We start from the raw sequence: 18,469 nt of genomic DNA on the forward strand, positions 1-18,469 counted from the left end.
CCTTCCTAAAGTCATATCTATACCCCGTACACCCATAGCCTTCCAAGGTTCTGTCTATTGTCGCAGGTGATGGGTCTATGTTCTGTGTTTGGCCCTCATCATGCGGCCATCCCTGCATCGTCTGGTGTTTGTGGTATGGAGCACTAATATCTTCCCAAAAGACTGGGTAACTTATTTCCAAGTTCGTCCCTTACGGTGACGTCAGAAGCCAGAGTGTGCTGAGGCAGTGTCTATTTCTGATGACATCATCAATGTGCTGGCTATTATCATTGGTGCCCAAGGAGATCAGCAGGTGGGGTCACAGAGTTAGGTGGCAGATTTAAGAACCAGGTTAGTATATATAGTATTTGCTCTGCTGCATACACAGACTGTTCCTGCTGTGATCTTTGTTCTCTTAAGTAAGTCTCAACAGCTTATTACTTTGTCTTTCTATGTTATATGGTGCTCTCCCTGACACATGTAATATTTTGTTTAGGATGTCAGAGGAAATGGAAAAGCAAAAGGAGGAAGGGGTTGAAGAATGTAAACACATGACATTGACATAGTCTGTACTGTATAAGACAAAACAATATAGAGAGATAACAGGAGAAATCTGTCCAAAACCAGGACAATGTGGCACTAGCCTTATCAGTAGCTTGGTCAGCAACACCTGAAGTGTCCAAGAGCAAGAATCAGGATGGTCATTCTAATATTTACATAGATGTGGAGGAATGTGAGGTAACAACATTTAATCACCTCTTCAATATTGAAATGATGGCCAAAAATAAAGATAAAATGTTTGGAGAATACATCAGGACACAAAGTATTTCTGGTACATTAAGCAATCTTGGAAATTATCCAGGAAAACTGGAAGGCAACTGAGACATGCTTACATAAGTGTAGGATGTTTAGCTGTATGTACCCTTTGATTAACAAGATTCTGATAAGTGCTAAAAAGACACTTCCAAAATACATACCCCAACATTCCCTTAGAGCAGTGTTGGCTAACCTGTGACACTCCAGGTGTTGTGAAACTACAAGTCCCAGAATGCTTTGCCAATATACAGCAGCTTATTGCTGGAAGGCTATGCTGGGACTTGTAGTTTCTAAACTCCTGGAGTGTCACAGGTTAGCCAACACTGCTATAGAGGACACTTCAGGGGGGGAATTTACTACACTGCTGTCTGGTGAAACACGCAGTCCCAGAACAGACAGTTATTATGTGGTGGGTGTTGAGAGAAGTAGAAATCAGTGTTTCAACTAAAACGGAAGTTAAGAGGAGAAGAGAGGGCTCTATAAATTGGGTGTTTAGGTGTGGGAAGGGTGGCTCTTTCCTTCTCTGAAAAGCCATGGGCCCCGGATTTGGGTGAAAACATAAGTTTTGGGGAGGATCATCATCAGTTATTTATATAGCGCCACTAATTCCGCAGCACTGTACAGAGAACGCATTCACATCAGTCCCCGCCCCATTGGAGCTTACAGTCTAAATTCCGTAACATAGACCCACACACACACAGACAGAGAGAGGCTAGAGTCAATTTTCTGATAGCAGCCAATTAACCTACCAGTATGTTTTTGGAGTGTGGGAGGAAACCCACACAAACACAGGGAGAATATACAAACTCCACACAGATAAGGCCATTGGCGGGAATTGAACTCATGACCCCAGTGCTGTGAGGCAGAAGTGCTAACCACTAGGCCACTGTGCTGTCCATATATGAAAGAGAAAGGTCTATGGTTCTCTAGGTATCAAAGCTTTCATCATAAGGTTTAGGGGTCTGTGGATCTTATTCCAAAACAAGGAAACCTAGTGGTCTGTAGTTCCTCCCGCAAGCCTTGTCAGCTCTGGGAAACATTTTGTTAAGCGCCTCAGTGGTGTAGTACCATCAATAATAGACTTTATATACTGTTTCCTTGATCAATGTCAATCTCGAGATGCGGGATATTCTATCCATGATCTCCTACCAGCATGCCTCCTCAAGGGAGGGGCAAGGTCCAACTCCCATTCATGTTCATGTCTGTAGTGGAGTTCTGGCATTGAGCCTAAAAGCTTGTTGTAAATTGAGGAAATCATGCTCTGCCTGAGGAGGGCTCGCAGGCATCTGGGGGGGGGGGGGGATGGGGGAGAGGGTGAGTGCCTAACCTAGAAATAATCTAAGAATCACTGGTTCAGCTGAAGGTATTTTACTTGGATGAACTCCAATGGTGCAGAGTGTGCTCCATCGGTAAGGTGAGCTACATTTAATACCCAAATGAGACCATTTCTCAGGAAACCCTTGTGGACAGCCTGGAGGTAAATGGGGGCTGTCCAATGATTGCAGATGAGAGGCAACATTTGTAATATTAACAATGCTGTATGTTTAATAAAGGTATCAAAATAGGTTCTTTAATATCACAGTAAAAAGTTTTTCTTTTCTAATTTTAGAGCTTGGCTCTTCTGGGTTCGCTATTCTGGCCTCTTTGTCTGTCAACCCTTGTGTGTACACTTCGCCTCGGTTGGCTAGTGGTAATAGAATTTGATGGTGTGTTGGACAAACTACTTTCAGTTGAACTAGAGGTAAGAATGAAAGTAAATTATGCTATAATTAAAAAGCTGCAGATCTAAAATTTGAGATTAGCTCCATCACTCACCCTGTGAAAGCATTTAATGCTGCGGTTATCTGTAGTAAATGAATATTTATGTGCTCCATGTCTTCAGCTTCCCAGTTTAACCTGGCAATCCAGGCATCCTTGTACCTGGACACCAGTACATCCCGCTCAAGTGGCTAACCAGGTAATCCAGTCTCCTTGTAGCTGCACTCCCTCTGTTATACTCGGATACCAGTATTACCAAGTCTTTAGCTCCTGTTTGATCCACTGTTCCTTGGTATCGTGATCTGATTCTGGCAACTTCATTCTAGTTGTTCACTACCTGCTACTGTGAGCTGTTCACTCAATCAGACCAGTGTCAGACTATTCTGTATTAACCCCTGCCTGTCTAACTCTTAGTTCTGCAGTACATCTCACCAGCATTACCTGTGCCTATGGTGATACCTGTATTAACATTGACTGCATTACGTCTGTGACCTGTGTTCAAAGTAAAGACATAAAGACACTCCGTTTACAGTAACTTTCTGTTTTATTCATACTGCAAAATAGATCTGATCATAATCAGAGAAAGACCACTACTACTTAAACAGTAGGGGATTTATTATTATGGATTATAAAGAATGTTACTTAAGATGTTCTGACCCTTTCATCATCATCATCATCATCATCATCATCATCATCACCATTTATTTATATAGCGCAAATGATTCCGCAGCGCTGTACAGAGAACTCATTCACATCAGTCCCTGCCCCATTGGAGCTTACAGTCTAAATATCCTAACACACACACAGAGACAGACAGAGACTAGGGTCAATTTTGATAACAGCCAATTAGCCTACTAGTATGTTTTTGGAGTGTGGGAGGAAACCGGAGCACCCGGAGGAAACCCGCGCAAACACGGGGAGAACATACAAACTCCACACAGACTTTCTACTTTGCTTTCTTTCAGTGTTGGTGTTTTCACTAGACAGCAAATTTCACTTGCAATTTAAGTTTGCAGGACCCTGAGTAATTTTGCAGACTGTCGGTCAGATAATGTAAAGCATTTACTTCTGGGTAAATGGCTGGTTTCCACAATACCAGGAATCTGACTTGGAGTGTATACACTATTTCAGCAGCACAGGTTGAAAGTTAATAGTACTTTGGCAGATTGTTTCCTTCTAGGGATGCAAATTGCAAATGTTCCATCGGTTTCTTCACCAGGAGAAAACTATCTAAACATCTGTGATACTGATTAACTTTTTTTTTCATGTATATAAAAAAAAAGGAGAACTGTACCAAGAAAGGTGTTGAATGGCTATTGGTAAGCAGCCATAAAAAGGTAAAATGCGTAAGCCATAGTTGCTCTGGCACTGAGAATAGCCCCCACCTGGAAGCAAAATTAAGAATGTATTAGTTTAACCCGATGTTTAATGTAAACATTGCCCCTGAAAGAACTATGCATGATATAATGTCCTAACCACCAGTTATCTGGACAAGCAGTTGAAGCTGTTTGCACTGTCTCAGATATGGCACATTTAGTACAGAGCTGTTAGTAATCATATCATGCGTTGTGAGTGCAGACACTAATTACTTAACATTTGCGTAAGCCACAGAAGCTTGGAGTGGATTTAGAAATAATGGAGCAGATAATAAGACAATGTGACCTTTCTGAAAGTGAAAAATAATGCCATTTGTACACATTGCTTTATAATATTTATCTGGGTAATTGTGTAAAATGTCAGACTAGCATATTGATTTGCTTCCCTGCTTAACAAAATGTACTGCAAGACGTGGCTCTCCAAAACTTGTTCTTTGAAAAGAGAGGAGGATGAAATTACAGCGATTATCCGTTTTTGCACCTTTTAAAATTATTAATGTTATTTTAATCATAAATGTTTTTTTAATTGTTAAACACACCTGCCTTTTCTGCAGAGTTGCCCATTATATACAATAGGATGTAATTCGTATTGCATTATTAAAGAATAAATATGCCCATTTTATATTATGGGCATTTTGGTATTTTTCCTGTTTCAGCAACTAGTCCTATAAAAATAGCTGCTACACTCCCCTATGCATAGCAATCAGTCTGTACTTTCTGGGTGCTTATAACAGGCATGTTTACAAGCAAACACAGAGTTCTGGATAATAAATTTAATATTGAAGTTATGTTAGAATTACATATAACATCTGGAGCTGGCAGAGAGCCAGGGCAGGCGGAACGCTGTATGAGGGGAGGGGGAGGGGTGGGAGGGAGAGTCATGGTGGTGCCTACTGTTTAAGGTTGGATGATGGGACCATTAACTTAATACTGGGGAGGTTTTAGTGGTTTTAATTCAATGTGGGACCCAGTTGGGGTAGAGGTTGGCCTATTGATGCAAAATGAATGCTATTAATTATTGTTGGAGCTGGTAGAGGGGAAAAATGCGGTGACACTGACACCTGGCAGATATCATCATCATCATCATTTATTTTATTTATATAGTGCCACTAATTCTGCAGCGCTTTACAGAGAACTCACTCACATCAGTCCCTGCCCCATTGGAGCTTACAATTTAAAATACCTAACATACACACACAGACAGACACAAAGACTAGGATCAATTTTGATAGCAGCCAATTAACCTACCCGTATGTCTTTGGAGTGTGGGAGGAAACCGGAGCACCCGGAGGAAACCCACACAAACACGGGGAGAACATACAAACTCCTCACAGATAAGGCCATGGTCAGGAATTGAACTCATGACCCCAGTGCTGTAAGGCAGAAGTGCTAACCACTACGCCACCGTGCTGCCCTATAATCAGATATCAGATATCAGACACAAATAACTTCTTGCTGAATAAATGGTGCCCGTATTGTTCACATCACAGATAAACAGCACACCTTCCATCAGGATGATACCAGGTGACCTAAATCTGACTAGACTCAGTCCTTCTGTCTAGACACCGGACACTATCTAGCATCGGTCACACTTCACATATGCACAATACAGGTTAATAACACAAAACCCTTCCCTTGATCTATGTCATTAGACCACCTGTGTGTGTTAAGCCTAGGAGTTTTACTGTGCAAAAACTTAACCTTGCCTGCAACCTTCTCCTGCAGGATCCGTGGATCTCTACTTACCCCCAAACAGAAGAGAAGTGGCAAATTGGTCTCTTTGGTACAATGCCTATTTATTAAATGTGAATAATATTAATTTAATCCAGGGAAGGAGGCCTGCTTAATAAACATGGGTACTTTAATCTATTGGCAGGGCTAGTTATAGGAAGTGTTTACTAGTTATTTTCCTTGTGGTGAATAATAACTATCTATTTTCCAAATCAGGCCCCAACAGGACCCAGCCAAGCAGCAAGTTAGCTTAAGGCACCAGCAGCAGCATTAGGTAGTCAAACGTCAAAAACATGTAGGAGAGAGCAGCACAGGGTTGGAGAACCATCTAATGCTTTTAAAGGACTAGGAATGTCCCCTCAGTATGATGACTACATCTTCGGCAGTGTGCGCCATTGTGAGGCAGCATCTACTGCCACCAAAATGGGGGGGTCCATTGGCCTCTCTCGCCCAAGGCAATGTGGACTGCTATGAATATATTTACATTATTGGGTGAAAATATCTTTTAGGGGAGCGTTTACTAACTCTGGCCCCCTCTCCCTAAAGCAGCCCTAGATTCAAGGATATTTAGGCTTGAGTACAGGTGACTTAATTAGTCTCTCTGTCATTTTACTTCAACCAGTTTTGCTCAAGCATGGATATCCTTAAAACCTGCATGAGGACTAAAGCTGAGAACCAATACTTTGGGGCATATACACACACAGGCATCCCACATGTTTTGTTTTCCTTTGCTATGTTAAATAAAATATTGTTCCACTTAAAATTCTTCATTTTGAGCTGTCTGCTGAGAAATTCCTGAGATCTGAACTATCCTATTGATACACATTCTGAGCACTGTAAACTTACTCGCTCCTATCAGAACTTGTCAGCAGACACTTTCTGACAGATGACCTAAAGGCCAATTTAAAGTGAGGAGTTATTTGAATACAGGCTGTGTAACTAAAGATGGCTTTAGTGTATTCTGTCATAAAGATCACAGAAGTGACTTCTGCAAAGGCTGCTCACTGTTTTGCCTCATCAATTTTTTTGACTGTTCACTTACATGGCTGCAGCTTGGTCTCCTAGGACCAGTGTGCGCAGCGGAGAGGTGGCTGAACAGTATGGCAAGATGTAAGAGGGTGTATGAGGATGGTAATGACGCATGAGAGGGGCATTGAATGGTAATGACGCATTATAAGGGGGTAATGTAAAAGGACGGCTGTGAAGTACAAGGGGGGCAGTGGAATAGCAATGAGACATGAGAAGAGGCAATGAGGGATTTGAAAGAGAAACATTATAAAGTGGTAATGACAATAAGAAATAAAAGAGGGACAATGAAGATTGCAATTAGAGATGAGAAGGGGCTATGATGGGGGCATTGAGAAATGTAAGAGTGGACAATGAAATTTGAGACGGGGGAGTGATAGTTACATTGAGAGGGGCAATGAGAGTGTCCCAAATTATGGTTCCTGCATTATCTTATATCATACTTCCTCCAGGAGATCCTGGGTTATAGGTGGGGTGTGAGTACGGAGGGGGTTGAGGCACAACGAATTGCATAATTTTCGTCCCTCCACCACAACGCAATGGCTCAAAAGTGTCATTTTGCTATCTGGAGTGGGGCTGAAATGATGCGATTGACTGCAAAATTGCATCATGGAGGCTCCGATCCTGCCCACCTTACTAGGAAGTGGGCAATATGTGGGAGAATGGCCTGCTCTCCCGGGAGTCCGGGAGACATACACGGAATTACGGAGTCTCCCACACATATCAGGAGAGTAACAAAGAATGCCTTATATTGATCTAGTATTAGTGCTCTGCTACCATCTTCTGATGTCCTTTACATCACATCAAATACTAACTTCCATTGTGGGGACCTTAGCTGAATACCAAGGTCCCCACAGAACATGTCCTGGGGTGTTTGGTCCTCATAGGAGGTACAGTGTACCAGTATATGCAACTATTTACAGTATTTAATTCTTCCTACATCATATAATATTTTTATCAGCAGAAACCACCGTTTTTTTTTCTTGTACCCATGCATTTGTAGCCAAATTGGAGGCAATATAATACGTGGCTCGGGGGACACACATTTTAGGAAAATAATGTCATTCTGAACCAAGAAGCTTGCTCATTAATTGCCTTTTCATGCTGCAGTACATCCTCTTTAGCCAACATTGTTCTGTCAACTAATATGGGAACAGCTGTTTTTCTTCTTCTATATAATGAAATTATACCCAGTGAATTTCCAGCGTCAAAATGCACAAAATACCCTTGAAATGATAATACTATTTGATGGGTTCCTATGGTAACAAAGCGTGTACATAAGTCTCCATTTTACTACGAGATCTTAGATTGTGGTGTTGAGTTGCACATGTTTTGACTGGATTTCGATATAAACAAGGTTATTCAGCAGTTTATTCAGAATTCTGATTTCCAGGAAAAGCACTTGTCATTCATTTGTTGTTGTCTGTCAAAAAGTAGGTAAAAGTCATTTCTAGACCATTCAGTAGAAGATCAGAACTTAAACAGGAAACTACTATAGATGTAAGTTATTAAATCGAAAATTAATTAACATGTTCTCCAGCTTTCGGGTGTGCAATTGGGCAGAAGTACCTTTATAGCATGGATTCAGTAGGAATCTATTTATTTTAGTTCTTTCAAAGTTTTTTCAACCATGCATACACTGAAGTTGCTGGTGAGACAACGACAGGAGAGTGCATTATCTAAGACCACATCATTAACGGTCAACAGGGAACAGTTTACTGGCACTGAGATATTTCAGGCTATTTAGGCTGTATTTGTTTGGGCTCTAATTTATTACAATCGGGAATTAGAATGAACGATTAGGTTTGGGGATCTGAGATTGGGATTAGGGACTGATGCTAGAGATTGGTGACGGGGGTTCTTATGCCCAAATGAACGTTCTAAAATTAATTGTAGCCCATATAGTTCAGCATACCTGTCTTAGGTGATATACCTCCATCTGTGGTAACTCCTTTTAGCATTCTTACAACGTAAAATGCCTTCCATTGACCCTTTATTAAAACTCATATTTCTCAGCATATTTTTTCTAAATTAAATTTTTCTTGATTTCAGCACAGTCCTTAATAATAGAATATACAGTGACTGCCAATATATTTTGTAATTCTTGAGCAAGTCAGCATATCGCATATTAGACAAAGTTCAAGGCAACAAGACAGTCATTATTAAACTTGTTGATGTTACAAAAACAAGGCTACATTTTGACCTCACTTACTGAATCTAGTTTAATTAAAAAGCTTTCTCCAGTCATGCGCTTAATCCTATTAAAATATCACAAGCATTCTTTTTAATATAACATAACATATTATTTTTAATTTAGATATATCGCAGTAAAGAACAAGTAACCACACTATTACATGTTTAGTATGTATTTATTTATGTGACTGAGCTAAACAATTTGCCTGAAATAAGTCTATTGACACCACATAACTATACGACTTGTGCAAAATATGTTGCACTGCGCATGCGCACAACTTGCACTCTTATTTTGTGTTGAGCGTATTGTGGAAGAAGTCCTAGAACCATACCAACAAAAACGCGTTGTGTACTATACCCCACTTCACTTAACTGATCCCAGGGGCGAATCTAGAAAAATGCTGTACCCGGGGCGAGATAAGGGGGGGATTTAGGCCCCGCCCCTTTCTAACATCTTAGGCTGCTGACGGCTGCACACTATGTGCAGGTCCGTCCAGCCGTGACAGGCAGGGACAGTGTGCTGCCCGGCTGCTCTGATTGTGTTTTAAACACAGTCAGAGCAGCCGGGCAGCACACTGTCCCTGCCTGTCACGGCTGGACGGACCTGCACATAGTGTGCAGCCGTCGGCAGCAAGTGTCTGCTAGGGGGGGCGATCGCCCCGATCTCCCCCCCCCCGGATCCGCCACTGACTGATCCTGCCTGGCACTAAACGAATTGGCACCTGCTGCTCCCACAAACACACAGAACTGAAACGCAGAAGAAAACCTGAAACAATAAGAAAGGTGCGCCAAAGGCTAGAAAGATTCTTCAGAAATATGACGGAAATCGTGTGCTTCTATGTATTAAAAATATTTTTATTTTACAAATAAAATAATTATTAAAAAAACTTGATATAAACTTGATATCTGAAAAATAAGTTATAAAAGAGATACAGATCATTGTTTCGACAACCAAGATATATTTTTGTTAAAGGTGCATGCATGAGTGTGTTGTAGTTTCTGAATCTGTTTGTTTATTCTTGTATATCTATTCAGTAGTATTTAAATCTACTGTAAAGGCGACTTGCAGAAATCGGAGCTTGATACATTTACCCCCCAATCTTCCTAGTGATCCAGCTCTGTGCTGACCAGCCTGTGGTTGGTTTGGCATTATGGCAGGAGGACCCAACATTTCGTGTTTCCCTCCCATAGTGCCACCAGCCCAGGCTGGCAAAGCCTAATTCTGGTATTTTGAGAGGACCACATGCTTTTTGCCCCCTGATTTTGTTGAGTTCCAGCCTAGGGCTGGTTAGGATTTGTAAGGTGGGCCACGCTCTTTATTATTGTTTATTTAATTATCAGCCTTACAGAGCCACACACAGCAGTGCAGTGAATAAATTAGGTGATGTCACTCAAGGGCGGGACATTTAAAATGGATTCTAAGACAAGTTTGTTATATGTTGATGGCCACCCTCTGTTGAGTCTCAATGTCAAATTTGTGGCTCAATGTAAATTAACCCTTGCATGGTTCAGATAAACTGGTGACTATATACAGATAGCATATGAGAGAAAAGCTGGTGGTCATATGGGGTGGTATTTCAGAGAAAAGATGCTGGTCATATTGGCTGGCATGTGAAAGAAATGCTGGTGTGTATATGGAGTAGCAAGTGAAAAAAATCTATCAGGCATAAAGGGTGGCATGTGAGAGAAAAGCTAGTGGGCATATTGGGTGGCACCTGAGAAAGTCTGGGGTGGCACATGAGAAAGAAAAAGCTGGTGAGTTGATGTGGGTGCATGTGAGAGAAAAGCTATTGCGCAGAGGGTGACTTGCGAAAGAAAAGCTGGTGCACAAGGGTGATGTGAGAAGTCACCCAGTCCCTACCTTTGTTTATTTGGAATTTACACGTGACAGGAATAAAAGCTGTCGGAAATGCTGTACATCTAAATTATGGTATTACATATATACTCACTGTCACAGTCATGTTAATTGTTATTTTTATGTCGCTATCTTTGTTGTCAATGTTACTGTCATCAGGAGAATGTACCCCACCCATTCTGACACCATCCTTTCGTGGTTCACCTCCTACCTTGCCAACGGCTCCTTCTCTGTTTCTACCTCTAGTTCCTCCTCTCCCCATCCATTCTTCCCATAGGAGTCCCACAGAGTTCTGCCATTGGCCCTCTGATTTTTTTCTCTGTATACCTCCTCCCTGGCGGAACTCATCAGTTGCTTTGGCATCCAGTACCACCTCTATGCAGACAACCCGCAACTCTACCTATCATCTCCTGATCTCCCCCCTTCCCTCCTCTCTTGGGCGTCCAGTTGCCTCTTTGCCATCTCTTCCTGAATGTCCTTAAGCTTTCTCAAACTTAACATGGGCAAAACTGAACTCATTGTCTTCCCTCCATCCTCCCCTCCCCCTCCCGACTTCTTTATTACTGTTAACAAAACCACTATCTCCTCTGTTCCAAACTCTGCCTGAGTATCATTCTTGACTCCTCCCTCTCCTCACCACTCACATTCAATCTCTTGCCCAGTCCTGTTGCTTTCAGCTCCGCAACATCACCTGTATCAGACTCTTCCTCTCCCAGGATGAAATCATAACTCTTATCCACTGACTGATCATTTCTCTTCTCGACTACTGCAACCTTTTCCTTACTGGCTTCCCCTGCACCCATCTCACCCCTCTTCGATCTAATATGTAATGCTTAAGCTAGACTTATCTTCCTCTCTCTCTGCTCCACATCTGCCTTCCCTCCCTTCCCCTACAGAATCCTCACCCTCATGTACAACTCTACTCATCCCTACATCTCCAATCTTATCTCTATACATACCCCCTCCCGCCCTCTCAGGTCCACGAATAACCATCACCTTTTCTCCCCTCTGGTAACCACATCTCACTCCCTTATCCAAAATTTCTCCGTGATGGCACGATCTCCCTCATTTTATCAGATTATCCACTAGCCTATATATCTTCAAATGGTCATTAAAAATCCAGCTGTTTAGAAAAGCCTACAAGTCTTCCACTTAACCATTTAACCATGTATTATACCTCACCCTTTTGTAAATCTCTATTTATTTTGTAAGATAGGCTTTGTGTAATATCTTAAAATTCCTTCCCATATAATATTATATTTTGATAGAAATGGAAACTGGTGGAATTAAAAATGAACTCTACCAAATAAACTCTTAATATAGTCTACTTTGTATACCAACATTATAACACAGTACAGAATACAGTTTCCATGCAAAGTTAGAGGGTCTTTATACTATGTACCTTCTGAAGTATATATAAACATTCAAGGGATTTGTTTGTAATTAGACAAGAGACTGATCCTCAACTATCCATTACTACAGACTCAGTGATCACTGTGACTCTTTAATTCTAGAACTTGACCAAGAATTTTCTAAATATCTCCATATATGTATCACAAATGAATTTGTTACAGTCAAACAAAGGAAAAGCAAAATGAGTGAGACGGAAAGCAAAGTCCATAAAGCTTTTAGTATTATAGACAATGTACCAGTCTCAGATGGTGAAAACCATTCACTCACATGGAAATTCAAAATGTGGATTGCAGGAAAGAATTATCATATTTAGGAATGCAAAAAATGCCAAACTACAATACCAGACTTGCAATGGAAAAACCATTATGGGTTGTTATTATCATTGAAACATCTGGTGCAGACTTTGTGCATGCACCTCCAAGTTTGCACCAGATTTACGGTATGTAAGTAAATAGTTTTAAAATGTCACTTTATGTTAAACTAATTTACTGCAGTGTGACCTTGACAATCTGAAAGCTAAGAACTTTGAGTTAACATCTAATATTTTTATTATTTTCCGTATAGACTATAGTTGGAAGACATCGGGCTCCACCAGGTAATTCACAGTTTTAACAAAAATTTACTTTAATTGTCAGAAACTAAACAACAAAATAAGACTGACTTAAAGAAAACAACAAACCTAACAACCTATAGCAGGTGGGCAGCTAGGCCACTTACCACTTCTACTTTAGTGGCTGAACACACAAATACACAGTCCTTGGATTGCTGAGGTTCCCTCCTCAGCTAGTCACTGCAGTCACTTGGTGTGGTTCGAGCTCATTAGGGAGCTATTTAGGGACAGGACATCCTCGTGTCACCAAATGGCCAGTGTTTCAGAACTGCCGTTGCTCTGCTCTACAAAGCATCAACCTGCCTGTGGGCTGGGATTTGGTTAAGCAGAGCAATTACAGCTCAGCCTTCGATTTCTGACTGAAGCTTTCTCTCCTTCTCATGCTGGTCTCTACATAAGGAAAAAAGAGCAGCAAAAGAGAGAGGTCTGTAGGTTGAGTACCTACGATTTAAAACGATCCGTCTATATATGTGTATTGTATACTGGTGTAGTAAAACATAGTGTCTGTGTGTTTTGCGCAAATAGTACTCTGCTGTGCCCCTGTCTGGTGAAATCCAGATAACACTAGGCCCCCTACACCGAGCGCCCTAGTAAGCTAGCTGCTCCCTGAATTCTGTTGGGGAGGATCTCAAACCCCACGGTATGAACAGGTTGCAAATTAGCTGTACCATTGCAACCAGCACTAATATATATATATATATATATATATATATATATATATATATATATATATATATATATATATATTTATATTTCACCTGGGTTCTTAACCGATTTGTTTTAAAACCCAAGAAAAATGTGATTGCTGCTTTAAAACAGGATAAAGAAGGGATACATTGCGAAATAGTTATAGTCCTAATATACAATCTCCTCTCGTGCCTGCTGCCTGTTTCCCCTTCCTTTAGTGTGTAAGCTCCTACGAGCAGAGCCCTCTTCCCTTCTGTCTCAATTCCAATTCTTCTTCTCTGACGTCACTGTGCTTGCTGTGCTTTTGGAGTCTTGGTTCTACTTGTTTTGCTCTGTATTACCCTGTACTGTCTTGGTCTACTGTTTCTTTTTGTATTTGTACGGCGCTGCGTAAACCTTGTAGCGCCATATAAATAAAGATTAATAATAATAATAATAAACAAGGGGTAGATACTATGGGACTAATTAATTAAGGAAAGTAAATGCTGATATGTAAAATCCAAGGTGGAGGCCGGAATCAGAGGATCACGGCAGAAGGGAGCCCAATGGAGGAGGCCAGATCTGTGCACCAGTCCACGGTAAGTCAGCCAGAGGGTCCAGCCAGAAGAAAATTTTGGAACTCACGGATGAAGCCCATACACTGTAAACAAAGGAGTATAAGAGGAAGACTCATGCAAAAGATGTGCAAATTCTGCCAATGGGAGTAGGTACATCCAAGAAGTTTATGTTCTAAAGAAAATATGAAAAGTCTTTATTTAATCTCTCAATTTTACCATTAAATTGGGGATGATAGATTGAGGAAAAGTTGAGACACATATTAGGATATTTATAAAGTGATCTCCCAAATTTAGAAATTAATGGAACTCCACGATCTAAACGATCTCTTGGGGGTATCCGTGTAGACAAAACAATTCTTTGACAAAATTTTTAGCAAGGGTCGAGGAAGGTAAACCAGTTAGTAGGATTGTAGAAGTTTCTTCAGCCATATGGGAGGAACGAAGGTCTTGCTGGAAGGAGGAGTCACAGCGAGATCCACAGAGGCAGAGAGCATAAATTTGGGATCCAGAATAGGAGGATTTTCCGGCTCCTCAGGATTCTCACCATCTTCAACACTCAAGAGAGAGCAGCTTTCTTGTTCCTGTCTCCCTGTGTAAAGGTAATATGAAGATCAAATCGAGAAAAACAGGGACCAGCTGGCTTGGCGAGGGTTCAAACATTGAGGAGATTGGAGGAATAGCAGATTTTTATGATCAGTAATGATGGTTACAGGAAAATGGGAACCTTCAAGAATATTTAGCAAGGGCGAGTTCGATAGCCAGAAGTTCCTTATTATCAATTATATAATACCTTTTCAGCTGGAAGGAATTTTCGAGAAAAGAAACCACAAGGGTGCAACCTCCTCGTGGAAGAGCTCTGAGAAAGAACGGCTCCTACACTGACTCAAGAGGCATCCACTTCCAAGAAGAAAGGCATAGTAGTGTCAGGTTGAAGACAGGAGCTGAATAGAATGCCACTTTGAGGCTGCGGTTCAATATTTAACATCTGAGTCTTTACGAGTGAGGGAAATAATGGGAATGGCTAGTTTGGCACATCCCAGATTAAATTGACTGTAGTAATTGGCAAAGCTGAGAAATCGTTGGATAGCTTTGAGACCCACAGGCAGTGCCGGATTAAGGGAATGGAGGCCCCTGGGCTAAGGGGGCCAGGGCCCCCCCCCCCGTGATCCAAGCTGCCCGCCCCCTGCCCTCCCCCCCCCCGGCACTTACCTCCTTCCCCGGCGGGCTGTACGCTCTTTACTGAGGAGATCTTGTGAGAGTGAGACTCACGAGATCTCCTCAGTAAGGAGACTACAGCTCGCCGGGAAAGGACCGCAGTGAAAGTGCTCAGCAGCACTGATCGCGCCGGAGGGCGCCCCCGCCCCCGACCAATCAATACTGCTGCTGAGCACTTTCAAGGGCCCCCTGGATGCCATAGGCCCCTGGGCTGTAGCCCAGTTAGCCCTATGGTTAATCCGGCCCTGCCCACAGGTTGTGGCCATTCCAGAATAGCACAAACCTTTTCTGGATCCTTTAGTAGACAATATGTTAGAGAAAAGGCATTTGAGTAAGTTCGATGCAGCACTTCTATAGTTTACAGTAAAGTTGATGTTTGTGTAAAATAGTCACAACATCTGAGACTTGAAGGTGATGGGAGACAAGATCTTTAGAAAAAATCAAAATGTCATCCATATAGAAACCCACAGAGGAGTAGAGTAGATCTCTGAAGATTTTGTCAACAAAGCTCTGGAAAACTGCCGGGGCATGCAGAGGCTGAAGGGCGTCACTAAAAAAATGGTAGTGGCCATCATTCCTCATTCATTCCCGTTCTGGATAAGAATCAATGTGTAGGCACTATGAAGATCGAGTTTAGTGAAGGTTTTGGCTCTTTTTATGCAATCAAACAACTCAGTAATGAGAGAAATATGGTCTAGTTTTTCAATAGTAAAAACACTGAGGCCATGATATTCAATGCAAGGGGAAGTGTTCCATCCTTATTCTTCTCAAAGAAAAAGTCAGCCCCAGCTGGTGAAGATGAAGGTCTAATGAATCCCCAGTGTAAGTTCTCTTTGATATGGCTTGAGTCTCCGGGGCTCGGCCATGGCTTGAATATTGCATAGGAGGGGAAGTAGTAACAGCCACAGTCTGAGTAGGTAACACTTGAAAAGGAGTAACTTTGTGTAGGCATCGAGACTTATAGGAAGGACCCCAGACCAGTAGCTAGGAAGATGTCCAATCCAGATGAGGAGAGTGCAGTTGGAGCATGTAGTTTCTCAAGATGGCGGCTATCTTCAGAAGATCGTGGCGGAGGAGAGCCTGATGGAGGAGGCCAGAACTTAGTGCTGCACATTGATGGGATTGTGATAAAAAATAAATAACACACAATGACTTAAAGCAGAAAGTAAAGATCACCCTGCCCAAAATGAACTTACAATTTGAGAGTTGTGGGAAACAATTGATACATAATGTAGTGGAATAGCATTTGTTGCTGGTTGTGGGGAAGGTGTGTGTGGTTACTGTAAGCCAGAAGTATTATCAACCACAAATATTAAAGCAGCCGTAAGTAACTGATATTTCTGTGCAGCCATCTGTGGTTTGGTTATGTTAGAATGAGGACAGACAGTAGAAGACGGAGACATGAACGTTTATTCAGCCACTGTAGAAATGTCAAGACAGTCAGTGGCTGACAACCTTGATTGTCCTTCATCATTTATCTCAGCTGGTCCTCCTTATTCTTCTGGTTCTGGAAAAGGCTTTACTCTTGTGCTATATGGGCACTCCTGTTATAATTCAACAGAGTAGCTGGTATTTTTCTTTGGCATCATGTTTGCTACTGGACATTTGTTCTCCATGTTCATAGACGTTGCCTAGGAGACTGCATAGATCACCATAGGAGGAATAGAGATGGAAACCGATAACAGTTGAACTTAGGTGGTATTTTAGTAGATCTTAAATAGAACCCTGTCCTTGTTTTGTTGATCCTCCTTGGTACTAACATGTAGTTTCTCACCACCTTCACAACTTTTTAACTGTTTTATGTTTTTGGGAAGATGATTATGTGCAGGGAAGGGCTGGCAAATTTTAGCCCAGGGGGCAAGACTTGACTCAGCAGCCTATTTTAAAGGGGACAAAATGCACGTGGCCCAGTGACCCAGCCCAAGTTAACACACTATGGAACTAGCCTGGGGAGCAGATGCCCCCCTGCCCCCCAGCCAGCCTGCCCCTGATTATGTGGGAGCCAGGGCACAGAGCTAATCTACAGTTTGCCCATAACTAATTGCATGACACTGAGGTATTTGTAAGTTTAAACCACATATGTAATGGATTTCCTATCCTGGAGAATATTTGTACCTATATGTAAATGATTGTCTTTGGTGTGGGTGGCATTTACCATTTCTATGTACACCAATTTACTACAAAAAGTATTTTGAAATATTGTGATTTGCTGTAAGTAACATTGTGCTGATTTGTGCATATTTCTCCTATTCTGCATTAAAATTAAAACGGCGCAATTTAATTTTTAATTTGGTTAATGTACCAATTGCAATAGACGTTCGCATTTTGCTAACCTTAATGAAAACTCTTTGGCAGAACTTGCAGCTTTTTCATTATTATGAGAGATAATAAAATTCCTATAAATTACATTATGTGTCTACCCACAGCTAAAGATGTGAATAAAATAATGCAATAAATCGACCTCGGGTCAGCATTGAATTGTCAATGTTAAACAGCAGGATTTTTATTGCTACACCAAAGAGAAGCACAATGTTTCCTGAATTACCCATACTGTTTGTAGACTTTACATTTTGGCCTCAGATACACAAGTGTATTTTAAAAAAATTGCACAGTAAACTGGCAGTGTTTTTTGCTGCATTTTTCAAATATTAGTTGCAGATTTATAGAATATTCCTGCATTATCCTGTAGAATAATGCAGGAATCCTGTAGGATAATGCAGGGTTATTCTATCATAGGACAATGAATTAAAAAACATAGAAAAAAAAAACCATTGCTACTTTTTTTGGCTATTGATAAAATATAATAAAATGTCCATAATGGGTGATAAAAATAATTAGAAGAATAAAAACATTTGTGTGCTTTCAAATTTTTTTATTGGCAAATTGCAAACAAAACGTGAAGCCTAAGGCTTTGTCTTCTGCACATACATATTAAAGTCATGTTAAGGGTACATACATATGCAGTTCAAGCAGAGCTTTAAAGAAATAGCATAGATCTTTATGGCTGTTGAAAGGGCCATTCACATAGCTACTGAGAGTGTCATTCACTGTAGTATAGGCAGAAACTGCTCTTATGCTCCGTCAAGCATTCACCCTGCAGTACCCCAAACAGCTGTGTAAATTGCCTTTGTGTCTACCATAGGGATCTAAGATCCCTTTTTAAAGTGATAATTCTCTATTGGTTACATTGCTATTATTGTTGATTGGAGATGTCAAAAGTAATAATCGGTTTAGTAGTGATATAAAAAATATA

Source organism: Mixophyes fleayi, chromosome 8 (assembly GCF_038048845.1).
Source record: "Mixophyes fleayi isolate aMixFle1 chromosome 8, aMixFle1.hap1, whole genome shotgun sequence".
Lineage (NCBI taxonomy): Eukaryota > Metazoa > Chordata > Amphibia > Anura > Limnodynastidae > Mixophyes > Mixophyes fleayi.